The sequence below is a fragment of the Panthera uncia genome, chromosome F1, assembly GCF_023721935.1.
Source record: "Panthera uncia isolate 11264 chromosome F1, Puncia_PCG_1.0, whole genome shotgun sequence".
NCBI classification, from domain to species: domain Eukaryota; kingdom Metazoa; phylum Chordata; class Mammalia; order Carnivora; family Felidae; genus Panthera; species Panthera uncia.
Genome location: NC_064813.1, coordinates 54,711,525 through 54,725,678, shown reverse-complemented (window position 1 = coordinate 54,725,678; position 14,154 = coordinate 54,711,525). Strand labels below are relative to the sequence as shown.

General features: G+C 37.4%; 1 long non-coding RNA gene and 1 pseudogene across 2 annotated transcripts in view; one reads left to right on the top strand and one right to left on the bottom strand.

Moving 5' to 3' along the window:
* Window positions 1-14,154, top strand: part of LOC125925524 (uncharacterized) — a 401,134-nt gene that overhangs the window by 218,742 nt on the left and 168,238 nt on the right. The gene's annotated exons all lie outside the window — the stretch shown is intronic.
* Window positions 5,714-7,105, bottom strand: LOC125925523 (40S ribosomal protein S4, X isoform-like; annotated as a pseudogene).

The window sequence follows — 14,154 nt, the reverse complement described above, 5'->3', positions numbered from 1 at the left end:
TCCTATTTTTTGAGAAGCTAACACTATCAGGCAGCATATATATCTGTTTTCTAGATTCCTAAGCTCAGCTTTTCAGGGAGCTCTCTCGGTGTCTCTCTCCAAATCCCCAGTGTTTATCCTTCATTATCCTCTCATGAACCCCTAGTCGCCTTAGACCCGGGACAGCTAACAAGAAAAAGCTAAGAACATCACACCCAATATCAATTAAAGGTAAAAACTATTATCTCAAGTGGAATTTTTCAGGAGCTGCAAGAAAGATCCATTGTCTTTTCAATTTGAATAGGTATATCCTCAAGACTGTTAGAAATAGCAAAATAAACTAAATTTTATGAGATTAATCATATGGAGCAAATCAAAGTAAGATGTGGTTAAAACCCAATTCTCATCTTTTATAAGCTTAATTAAACATATGATTAAGGGGTAGACTGTGTGTGTGTGTGTGTGTGTGTGTGTGTGTGTGTGTGTGTGAACGCATATAGACATGGTTTGTATAACCTCTTATTTTCATTTCCATGGCCCCTACCCACCCTGAGCACCTGTTCCTACACCTGCCACTGGACCTGACCTTGTTCCTCCCTTTCCTCCTCCACCTACCTGCCCCTCCCCTTTCCTCCCACTAAGTTTTTTCCATCTTGTTTTCAAGTCTTAAAACTTGAAAGGATTAAACTTTGAAAGGATTAAAACTTAAAACTTGTAGGATTGGGTGAGATTGATTGTGTTAATCATGCATTCAAGTTGAGTTAATATAGATAGTTAGTATTTATATTAAATGTGCAAGGTCCTTAAATTAATTTGGGACTGTTTGTATCAGGTAAATGAGCTAATATTCAACATTTTCATTTATTTAGATTTTCCTATGGCTGTTCTGCTCAAATGGAATTATAGTTGTGCTTTGGTCTTTACTTTCTCATATTTTCATATTCCCTTCCTTTCACCTTGCTGAGAAGGGGCTTTCCAGGTGAAAATAACCCTTTCAACCTAGAGGCAAGAAGATTACTTCTTGGTATTTCCAACTGTGAAGGTTTAGTGATACTTTGGGTTTTAAAAGGAGGAAAGCACATGAGTGTTTATTGTGGGCTTAGGATGGTCTAGAGATAGGTGATCTGCACATACTATGCCATTTGGCCCTGTAACAACTCTCTGAGGCTGGTAGTATTCTTACTTTTTGCAGGTAAGTAAACTGAAGATGAGGGAGAGGGCCAAATTTAGGCATGTCTTTCAGGCTCAGTGTTCACTGTCAATGTTCAGTCCTCTATATTCTACATTGGGGCTCCTTTCCTTTCAATCCAGTCAGTAATCCCTTTGCTTTTTGGAATGATTTTACTTTATAGTGGTTTTTGTTTGTTTGTTTGTTTTTTGTTTGTTTGTTTGTTTGTTTTGTACTTCAGGCTAAGTTGATAAAATTTAACCTATGCAGTATTTATTGAAAATGTGTATATTGTATCATATCCATGCCCAGCGCTGTACTCGATGTTGAGAAACCAAAGTAAATAACCCCATTTCTACCTGCAGTTCAGCTGCATTCCGTTAAAGGAAGTAGGGAGTGTATCACATCACTGTGGTGAGGCACCTGCACAGAAGCTCGCAGGGGTGGGAAGGGCCATCTTGGCCAGGTGTCAGAGCATCAGAGCTTCAAGGACACCGCCCTGTTAGATTACTGACTTTCTGAGAAATTCTGAGAGAGCCCTGGATACCCCTGGACCTCAGATTTCTACTCTTTTGCCCATAGTTCATTATGGGTTCTACAAACTTATCTTCATTTCCCAAGGAATGACATTAATAAGCCAACTTTGTCTCTGTTTTCCTAGCTTTTATTTCCCATGTAACTTCAGCCTGCCCACTTAACCTTTTTTTGCTTTGGTTAATTATTTGTACAATACAGGTAATGGCTACCTTAGGAACTGCTGGAGGGCTTAATTAATTAATTAATTAATGTTTATAACATCTTTGAAAATGTAACATTAAAGCTCCCAAGTTGGTGCAAATTATTACCATTATTGACATCATCATCATCATCATCAATCTGTTTCAGTATGGCCAAAGGCAGACTCCAAAGGGGTGAATCACGATAGTTCTCTTCAGACCTGGCTCCGTCTTCTGAGCTTGACTGCTTGATCTGAGAGTTTGAACCTAATTATAGACAAAGCAGTTGAGGGAAGTTCTTTCTGTCTAAGACACAGACAAGTCATCCCCTGCTCCCACTTCCTTGACTCTGTTTCTGCAGCTGGTTGCTAGCCTTTCTGCTGATCCTCACAAGGTCATATCTATATATATACAAAACATGTGGAAATTCTCCTTAGCCAACTGACCATTGACTGGATCCCCTGGAGAACCTTGACATTTCTTCTTTATAATTGTGTAGACCAGGAACAGTGGATTACAGATTTGAACTCAGAGTGTGAATGAGTCCATCTTTGTTTAGCACCTAGGGCTGTACCTATAAACATAAGCCTATCTGGAAAGAGAAAAATTGCATTAAGTCACATAAACATCACTTTGAATATAATTATTAAGTAGCTGGTTACTACATAGTTAACTGACATTGAAATCTGTGGTTTCAAAAGAGTGCTAATTATAACCAAAAACCAGTTATTCTAAACAGTGGAAAAAATTGATTTTTACTAATGCATTTCCCTATGCCCCCAAAAATTGTCTTTTATCTTTTTTTGTTCCTGGATAACGCATATATTCTTTATGATCACTTAAAATTCTTCCTCATTTAGGAAACTTCAAGCCTCATGCAAGCCTGTGAATTTGCTCTCCTCACCCCAATATATGATACTTTGTGTACATCACTTGTTTGGTAATTATTTGCTGCTCTGTGATATACCCAATTATTTTCTTTTACAATGTTTTTACAATGTTTTTATCTTCTTTTTTTCAGTTACATTACACAGCCCTTGTGGGTAGTAAAAAAAGGGGTGTTCATCACTGTACCCTCTGAAATGCCTAGGTTAGATCATTGGAAATGGGACTCAATGGACATTTGTTTTTGATTTCTTTCTTATTTGAGAGAATGCTTCAAACTTTAGATCTCAAAGACTATTTGACACTCCTGCTGAAGTTTATGGCAAGATTGCTATGCCTTCTCCTTTTCTTCCTGAGCACATAACTGGACTACACAGTCTCTCTTGCAATTAATCTAGACCATGTGATTGAGGTTGGCCAATGTAATATGGTGGATGTGATGTCATTGCCCAAACAGGCCTATATGTATTCTTGCCCAAATCTTCCTGCTTGCTCCTGCTCTGTTTATTCATTAGCATACTGAATAGAAAACACCCTAAGGACCTAAAAAAAAGATAGAGCCAGAATATAGAAAAGATCAGTCCCCAAGCCACCAGGTAGAAAAGAGCTTCTTAGGAAAGTTATGTGGCCAAGATGACACATGATAGTCTGTTGCATGAATGAGAAACAAGCTTTTGATAAATCAGGAAATTTGAGGATTGTTTACAATAGAAGCCTAAATTTACTCATACACATATAATCATCTCATTCTTAATCTATTACAAATGGAACTCTTATTTCCTTTTTCCTTTATTGTCCAAATCCAGTGCTTCTGCAAGTCTTATCCAAATATATATTATATATAATATTATACATATTTGTTTCTGAATATATCTATCAAAATATATCTCAAAGCACATCAGATTTGGCCATTTCTTTCCATTGTTCTGCAGCACCTCCATGGTCTTACATGAAGCTCTCGTTATTTCTTGGACTCCATAACAGCCTCTGAAGAGCTCATGTTGCTTCTATTCTCGCCTTTCTCTTTTCTTCAATCCACAACAAGGGAACTCATATGTTTAAAACGCAACTGCAACTACACCACTCCCTTATTTTAAATCTTTCAACAGCTTACCATTACACCAAGAGTAAAGACCAACCCCTAACCTTGACCTGCAAGACCCTGCACGTTCTGGCCCCTGCTAGCTCACCAAGTTCATCTCAGGGCAGTTTCCAATTACCTACCAAGCCGAGTCATCTGGAATTCTTTCAGTGTCTCTAACAGCCTAATTTTTTTTTTTTTATCTCCTCCAGGATCTTCACCCCTGAAGTTTGCCTCACTTTGAAAGTTTTTCTCCTTGCCCTTCACATTACCAGGTCATGTCACTGTGGAAATATCCTTTCCTCAGTGCGATTTTCTCTAATCACTATATCTGAGAAAATTCTTGACCCTTGGTTATCCTTTATTGCACTACCTTGCTCTTTCCGTTTCAGCAATTACCAGAATTTTTAGTTATATCTTCATATAGCAAATAAGAACCTCAGGTCGCAAGTTATGAAGTATAAGAATTATAGCTCTAGTTTACATAAATGGATGCTATTTCTTTTTCTATTCTATTTCTAGATCCCATTCCATTTGTGTATTGATAAAGATTCCAGATACTATAACAAAGAGCCAAGTAGAGTAGTGGTTAAAATATCTTTAAATGTGGCGAGACTTGAATATTAGAATTTCATTTCTTTCTCTTTTAACCATCGGAGTGTAAGCAGTCAAGGCTGATAAAGCAGTTTCGATGTTTCAGTTGTATTGTCACTGTGTGTTCCTCAATTTGAGGCTTCCACACCTGCATACAAGATGTAAGATTAACTGTAATTTGGTGTGGTAGGAAAGAGCAGTTCATGGCTGAGGCAAGGGTTAGGTGGAAAACAGCTCTGGGACCCCAATTCCTCTGGCCTATGAATGCTCATATATGAACAAGGTCTTTAAAGGTTTGTAAAGGAAGTGAGATTTTAAGAGGAGATAGACAAAATTGGTAAAAGGTGTTGACAAGGAATAAGAAAAGGAAAGGTTGACTCAGTGTAATGGTAGTGTTTGAAAATCCACACTCTGTTTTGTTTTTTTTTTTTCTCTTTTAGTTTGGATGTGTAGTAAAAATACTAACAATGCTAGGAAAAAGTACATGATTACAACAGAAATGAAATTAGATGTGATTAAAAACACAGAAAGCAATAAGAAAATTCAGAATATATGTGGAATACGGAAAGAATCATTTGGCAAGAAGAGGGGCGCCTGGGTGGCTCAGTCAGTTAAGCATTCAACTTCAACTCAGGTCATGATCTCATGCTTCGTGGGTTTGAGCCCCATGTCAGGCTCTGCTGACAGCTCAGAGCTTGGAGCCTGCTTCAGAATCTGTGTCTCCCTCTCTCTTTGTTTCTCCCTCACTCATGCTCTGTCTCTATCTCTCAGAAATAAATAAAACACTAAGAAAATTAAAATAAAAAGGATGATTCGACAAGAGAATGATTCTGAGCAACAAAGAGTAACTTATACAACCTGGAAAAAGAGTAGCGCCTTTGGAATCAGCACTTCTGCAGAAGTGGAAGACAGAGATTGTGGCTGAAAGTGAAGTTTTATGTGTCTGGCTAGAAGACTAGCACCGAAGTCAGACATCTAATATTAATGGAAGAAAAAGCTTGGAGTGTGTTTGAGAATTTTGGATTCTTGGTTAAAGTGCTTTGGTATAAACTTGAAGCACATAAGGTAACGAATTTAAGGAAGGTCACTTTGAATCTGCACAACTGGCAAGATACTTCATCTCTTGAGGAGTTTTTGTTTTTCTTTTCTGTGCTGTTATCTTTAATTAACCACCACCACCACCCCCCCCCACCAAGGGCTCTCCAATCATCACCAAAAGATCATTTTACCCATTGCTTTGGCCACCAGTCTCTTTCTTTCTTCAATAATGGTGAAGTGGACACCTTTCCCTTAGTTAAGAGAAATCGATGGTTCGTTGTGTTTTCCACTAACAAAACTTTTGGAAAGCCAGGTAAGCAAAGCTGTTATCATTGGCATCTTTTACACTAACCACATCCAGAGAGCCATGATGTCTATGTGGTGATTACATAAATTCTTCCCAGTGTCCCACAGGTTACCAGTGTCAAATTCGATGAAATTGATAATCTTACCAATCTCTAAATTAATCTGAGTGTTGTAGTTCACCTTGCTGAGGGGATAAGGGTAGAAGATAATGGGAGTATCATGGGTCATCAGATAAGGGATTCTTTTTGTGCCCACAAAGATCTTTCTTACTCTATACAACTGTACTTTGCTCCTCAGGCAAGATATAATGAACAGCAGAGACTCTTGGTGTCATAGATCAGATGATGATTCTCTGTGGTCTTGTCAATGCTGATAACATCCATATTACCAGAAGGCTTAGTTTTATCAGTTTAGACTTTGCCATCATTTTTTTTCCTAGCATAGCATTATATATAGATAGGCAGATGTATACCTATATAGGTAAATAAGTAGATAAATATCTATATCTATAACTATTTATATATATATGCACCAATGTAGATATATAGATATAGGTATATCGCAAACTCAAAGCTCTCATAGACTAAGGTAATAGGGTGATGTGGCAACTTAGATTCAGCAAAACAATTTTAATTTTCACATTAAGTTAATGTGGTAAATTTGAATTTTATTGCTTTTAAGTATTCAAGATAGAGTTTGTAAGTTTGATTTGACTTTATTATTATATAAAATGTATAAGCTTGAGAAATCTATAATTAGGTTTATGTACACTATGATTCACATGTGAGTATTCCTTTCTTCTGACCTCACTCCCCAAAGGGAAAACTATTTGCTCACTTAGCTCACTTCTATTTCCTACTCTCCCTGGCACTGCAGACAACTGGAAAAACCAACACTCTTTGGTGTAGCCCAGCTGACTTGGTCCACCAATCTTAATGAACTACCACATGCAAATCTTTACATTATCTCCTATCAGGGCATACTTAAGTCTGTTATTTAAGAAAATTTTGATAGACATTCTCTCAGCTGTAGAGACTGGGGGATAGACAAGGGGCAAGCACACTGGTCAGATTGTCTAGCATCCAATGCCTTGGGACTACTACATGCCTCAGATGCTCTTTGGGACCACAAGCCATAGCTCCACTAGGCACACGATGTACTTGAGGAGTTTTATATGACCTTTGGAGAAATCATCGAAGAAGAAATAATCTACCTCAGTGATTTCCAAAGTAGACAAAACGTCTATTTTAGAAAAAGTTACACAGCAGACAATATGTTAGCAAGGAGGAAAGAAGTATAGTGGTTTTAAAAAGATTTAAAGTGTTGGTGTTCCAAATGGAAGAGTTTAAAGTAATCTTAGTCTCTCTGGACTTGAGGGCAAGAGGGGTCTTTCTTGTTGGATGGAAATGCATATTTAGTTTGGTATGAGTGGAGCATCAGGCATTTATTGGGGAGAGCAGAGGAAGAGGCTAAAAGTGAGGAAGCCAGGTCAGGAGGGACCAGTATTCAATACTGGGCAGCCATAACACTTTTGCTAAATCTCAGTGTGACATTTTGTGTAAATGGAATATCCACCAAGTATCTATCACTAAATATTTATTTATAATCTCTTGAGTTTCTTTTTTAACATTCTTCCATTATTCCCAAGTGTCATGCTTTTTTTATTTTTAAGAAACTAATTCTTCTCAGAGGAAATACTCCATTTTCTTGTCAATAAAAAGAAAATTCTTTTTAAACCTTCTCAGTACAATTTCATTAATGGTGAAATATAGAATAGTATGCTAACTGGTCATTTACTTTTTTTATGTTCAGAGACAAAATTGCTAATCAGTCATGCCTGCGCTTGGCAAAACTTAAATACCAGGGATATTGGTTTGTTAATGGAATAAATCTTCTAGTAATTATCAGATCTCAGAATCACTTATTACTGTCTACCACAAAATGCTAAATATAGCATTTCCTTCCTTCTATAGGAAAAAGTGATAAATGTTTTAGACCACACAGAAAGAAGAGTTTGCTGTGATTTTTAGGTATATTCCCACATTTAATGATAAAAACAGAAAGCAATTTAAGAACATTTTCCATGTGTGTCCAAAATGCAAGGCACAATATCCTCTTTATAAAAGAGCTGGTGGTTACTGATGTCTGAAATGGGCAGTTCATTTGTATCTGTGTGTAGAGAAGTTTGTGTGGGTCCATGCACACATACATTCAATGAGCATACCAGAAATTCAACATTGTTTTTATTTGTGCATTTTTGGAAATGCAATGTATTCCCATAGGTAGCAGTACTTTCACCCTGGCTTCTGCATACACAAGGCATCCATTACATCAAGACAGCCATTTGATTCCTCCCAAAGGATGCAAAGAAAATGACCAAACAACACAGGTGCATAAAATCATGTGAATTCTCCAGCAGTGTGTGGAACATAGGAAAAAACTCAGAAGTTATTGCAACAGCATTTTCCCGATACTGCAAATGCAATTCACAAAGCGGGAAATATCTAGGCGGGATTGTCTATGTCTTGAGAGAGACAGAGGCAGTTATTTCTTATGGGTGGTTATCAGTTAAGACTTACTAGATTTACAGATTTTGGCTATGAATTCAGTGGCTACTTTCAAAACAATCATTCTTTTTTGGAGGGTGGTGACAAGAATGTCAATTTTTTCAGCCCTTCTTTGACTACTTTGCTCCACGGTTTATCACCACTAGTGAATGAAACTAGACAGTAAGAGATGTTTTGAGAGTGTTCCATCTTTTGACAAGGTAAAGTGAAAGATTACATGATTCTGTATGAGTGAGTGAGATGAGTGAGATTTTGATTGTGGCTACACAACTCGAAGATGAAATGTCTTGTTCTGTTTTTGTTCTAAGTCTCTTATTTCTTATTTATATTGACTTCCAACACACAAATAAGAGAGTGAAAAGAACAAATACATTCCCTGGAAGGTTTTTCTGAGCATTCAACCAAAGACCCAAAAGGTAATAGCAGAAACCAGGTTGAAAAGAAACAAGGAGGAAATGGTAGAATGTTCTGCAAAAACAATTAAGGACTGTGATCATCTAAAGGCTATATCAAAGAGTGGGTATAAAGCCTAGAAGTAGCCTGCATTGTGCAAGGGAATAAATAAATGTTTTGCAAATAGGTGTCATTCATTGGCAGTTTCAGGAAGCTCCAGGGCTGGTTGGAGATGGTTTAGGCATTAGGCCACTTTTCCATGAAATGATTCTAGCAGCTTTCAAGATGTGAGAGATGATCTATTATTTTTGTATAGAAGCAAACTCTGATTTATTAAGGAGAGTATAGGTTGGGAAAGTGACCACCCATGTTTTCCTTTTTATCTCTTTTTCCAGATGTATTTTGTGTTTGTATTCTGTTGCTCTAGTGAATTGGACTATAATTTTGCAAAAATTTTCACCCGTCATAACATACAATGTTTATACAAAACTTTTTCTCTAGAAACCCTAAAGCACCTTTCAGACCTTAAGTGACAAATTTCATCAAAATCTAGTTAGGAGGGAAGAGTCATTGTCAGTAAATAATAACTCATAGAATTCTTTGTAGCAGAGTGGTTTATTTTTTCCTGGGCCTCCCCTGCTTATTTGTGTAGAAAATTTTAATTCTCATTTCTAAATGCAGAAATTTAAACAGTAACAGACATGTCAAATCAGTTCAAGTAAGGCCAACATGGATCTGAAGTGTGGTCAGTTTAATTTTTGGCTATTCCTCAATTTAGTTTAAACCACAGTTATCACTGATCCGTTCAGTTGCATAACTCATTCAACTGAAGAATGTTCATTTCTCCATGCCACACAAGAAGAGCTGGCTGAACTTTCTCAGAAATGGAGGTGCCGTGGACAGTAACATGGGCAGGGTCAAGGGGTAGGATAACACGTTTCTACCAAGAAATGTGCCACAAAAGCAGAGAATGGAAACCTCTGAACTGTTTCTCAGAATTGTTCTTAAGATGTAATTGCTATACTATTTTATGCTATGCAGGTAAATACTTCAGATACATATTCTCCTATATGAAAAAAAAATTGAGTTTTTTATTTTGGTAAAAACTGACAATGTCCCAAGTATTCTAGAAAGAACTCTTTGGAATTCTGTGCTTAGGAATGAGGAAAAATATCTAAACTCTACATTTTACATGTACTTAGAACAGGGTAGAATAAAAGGGGTCAGTCTCATTTTAAACTGTTTTTTGACTAAGTTTACATCATTAGTGTATCATTGGATTTGCCTATTCTCAGTATATATTGGGAAGTTCCTGGACTAAATGAAGTGATGGGGGGGGGGGATTTCAGGATAAAATATCCCTGACTTTGAACAATATACAAACGTGTATATTCTTAGATGCTTTGTTAACACAATAATTCTCTGGTACATTTGTAACTCACTTAAAGATTCTAGTGAATAAGATGTCACAAAGCTAAATACTATTCTCATGACGCAAAAATGTAGATATTAATGGTGTGTTTTATGTTTTCAGTGGTTTTTTTCCATAATAATTGCAGTGTGTGAGTAGCTCTGGTTAAAGAGGTAACTTAGCATGGAACAGAGGGCAAGTCTTTTTCCTATCTCTGTCATCCCAATAAGCTAACCATACCTTGCTACATCGGCTGGTCTGCAGGTTTCATCCCCTCCAAGACTTTACCCTTGACTTTGTTGCACTTACTGTATTAGACTTTAAGTCCCAAAAGGCACCTGAAACATGTTGAGTTTCACTGCTGTATCCCTAGTACCCACCCAAGTGCTTATTATGTAGTCAATTCCCAGTATAGTTATGGACAGGAAGGAGGAAGGGAGGAAGTGAGGAAAAGAAGAGGTGGAAGAGGGAGAGTTCTACTGTACGTGCACATTGGGACCAAACTGGACGCAGTAGCTCCCATAGTCATAGATCTTATCCTGTGTTGCATGTTGTTTGATTCATCCTGTTCTTAAGGTGACCATAAGTAGGAAGCCAGCCATCATTTTAAACATTGGATCCCAGCAAATATCTACCTGCCTGATTTGGTAGTGATGTTTCATAAAATTCAGTGCTCAGAGCCTTTGAATTCTTCTGCCTCAGGCCATTTTTCCTTTTTTAATAAATTTCCTTGAAAAGGAGTATACCGTTTCTGACTGCAAACACTAAGTGACACTGCATACTTTCTGTGTTCAGAGTGGTTTCATGCTGAAATCCTGGATTCAGGGAGAACAATGCCTATTTCATGTTACTGACGCATATGCACATAAAGGCAGTCCCACTGACTGAAAGGAAATAGGAAGATAATCTAGTTGTGAAAGAATTAGAGGACTGGGGGGGGGGGAGAGGGACTCTCCTGCATGAACCCCTTGCTCTCTACCCTCTTGGTGCACCTGCTGCAGAACAGTCTTCTTATAAGGGTTCTTCTTATTCCCACTGTAGGAAGCCCCCCTATGTTTCTGGCAGTGCTGAAGATTAGATGAGAAGTCCTGGTTCCCTGAGTTATCATGTATTACTTGAGCATGCACCATAAGTGCCTGCTGGGCTCTCTGCTCACTGTGGAAGTTTGAATTGGCTCAGGCTGCATTCATAGTGTTGCCAGGGAAGATCAGCTCGTTCACGGCTGCATGGTCTTTAGGGTGCATTTCCTGTAGTGAATTCTCCTTTATCAAGCAATTGGTCCTTAAACTATTAATTTCAAAAAAAAAGTCATCTTGCTAGTATTTCATAGTTGATTAGACTTAGGGGATATTGACACACGCTAAGAAAGCTTACACAAAGACATTAAATTAATTACCACTTTTTTTAAAGCTTATTTATTTTGAGAGAGAGAGAGAGAGAGAGAGAGAGAGAGTGTGTGTGTGTGTGTGTGTGTGTGAGTTGGGGAGGGGCAGAGAGAGAGGGAGAGAAAGAGAATCCCAAGCAAGCTCTGCACCACCAGGGCAGAGCCTGACCATGGGGCTTGAATTCACAAACTGTGAGATCATGACCTGAACCAAAACCAAGAGTTGGATGCTCAGCTGACAGCTACTATCTTACACCACACAAAAAATATCAACCCAAAATGGATTAAAGACTTGAAGACATGAAGCTACAAACCCTTAGGAGAAAACATAGGTGGTAAGCTCCTTAACATCTGTCTTGATGATGATGATTTTAAAGCAAAGGCAATAAAAGCAAAAATAAACAAGTGGGACAACACCAAATAAACAAACAAAAAGTGCACAACAAAGGAACCCATCAATAAAATGAAAAGGCAACCTATTAAATGGGAAAAATATTGGCAAATCATACATCTAATAAGGGGTTAATATCCAAAATATAGAAGGAGTTCATACAAGTCAACAACAAAAGAACAATCTAAGTAAAAGATGGGAAGAGAACCAAACACATTTTTCTGAAGATAATATACTAATGGGCAACAGGCACATGAAAAAGTGTTCCACATCACTAATAGCAAAATGCAAGTCAAAACCACAATGAGACATTACACCTGTTAGAACGACTCTTATCAAAAAGACAAGACATAACAAGTGTTGGCAAGGATGTGGAGAAAAGGGAGCCCTTGTGCACTTTTTCTGGGAATGTAACTTGATGCAGCCACTTCGGGAAAAATTACAGAGGTTCCTCAAAAAATTAAAAATAGAACTACTATATGTTCCAGCAATTCCACTTTTGGGTATTTATCTGAAGGAAATGAAAGCACTAACTCAAAAATATCTATACTCCCGTGTTCACCACAACATTATTTACAATAGCCAAGATATGGAAACAACCTGCATTGGCACTGATGGATGAACGGATAAAGAAAATGTGATGTGTATCACGTATCTGATGGAATACTATACGGCCATTAAAATGAAGGAAATCCTGCCATTTGCGACAACATGGATGAACCTAGAGGGTATTATGCTAAGTGAAAAAAGTCAGACAGAGAAGGACAAATACCATATGATTTCACTTACATGTGGCATCTTAAAAACAAAAACAAAACTCATGAATACAGGGAGCAGATTAGTCATTGCCAGAGATGGAGGGTGGGAAAAGTAGGTGATGCAGGTAAAATTTCCATTTTTAAAAAAAATGTCATGGGGAAGTAATGTATAGCATGGAGACTATAGTTAATAATATAACAATATAATATAATAATATATATTAATATATAATAATGTAAAATGGTATAATAATAAAACTGTGTATTTGAAAGTAGCCAAGAGAGTAGATCTTAAAAATTCTCGTCACAAGAAACAATATTGTAACTATGTGAGGTGGTGTATATTAACTACACTCCTCATTTGGTGGTGATCATTTCACAATATATACAAATATTGAATCATTCTATTGTACACCTGGAACTAATACATTATATGTCAATATACCACAAGAAATTTTTTTTAATATTTATTTATTTTTGAGAGAGGGAGAGCGCTAGCGGGGGGAAGGCAGAGAGAGAGGGAGATAGAATCTGAAGCAGGCTCCAGGCTCTGAGCTGTCTGCACAGAGCCTGATGTGGGGCTTGAACTCATGATCTGCGAGATCATGACCTGAGCCAAACTAGGACGCTTAACTGACTGAGCCACCCAGGTGTCCTCCACAAGACATTTTTTAAAAATAAATCAAAATGACAGATGGCCCTCAAGAACAACAACAAAAGCAGAAAAGTGGAATGTGACTTCACATTTTGAACATTAATCAAGCTGTATGTTTATGATTTGTGAAAATTTCCACATGTGTGTTATCCCTCAGTAAAAACTTACTTTAGAATATTTCTATTAAAGATACTGCTTTGCAGTGAGAGGGAACTTATCCTCATTAGAGGTATTTTAAGCATAGGATGGACAAGCAGTTGGTAGAAAATCTAAACATTTTTTAGTAGATTGGACTTTTGGGCTTCCTTTTACCTTAGATTTTATCATTTTCTGATGCTAGGCTAAAATTTTCCACTATCTTTACTCATTCTTCATATGACTTGGTTTCCTATCTATCTACCACCCTGACCAGTTTCTTCTGAAGGCAGATGGTTCTCTAGGAACAGAACTTTCAGCTTTTTTTGTTCTAATTACTATGCTATGTCCCCAGATTCTATGAAATTTTACTGAAGTGTTTTGATACATCTGCTGTGGGTCTTTGGTGAGACAGTTCTCAGCAGCAGAAAAGTACGAGCCCATTCACCCTTCATGTGCATGTTTCTTTGCCTCACTTTCCAAGCTGGGCCAACTGTTCAGTGTGTCAGGACTGCTGTTGATGTGTTGCTTATTGTCTCAGTCCCTTTACTTTTGTGCATGCAAAAGGGATACTAACAGAAATGGAAAACAAATGAAAAGTTAAAAGGAAAGAAGATGAAGCACAAACACAACCAGAAAAAAATCCTCTTCTTACAAAGTGAAGCAAGAAGTACTTGATGGAGTAAGCCACAG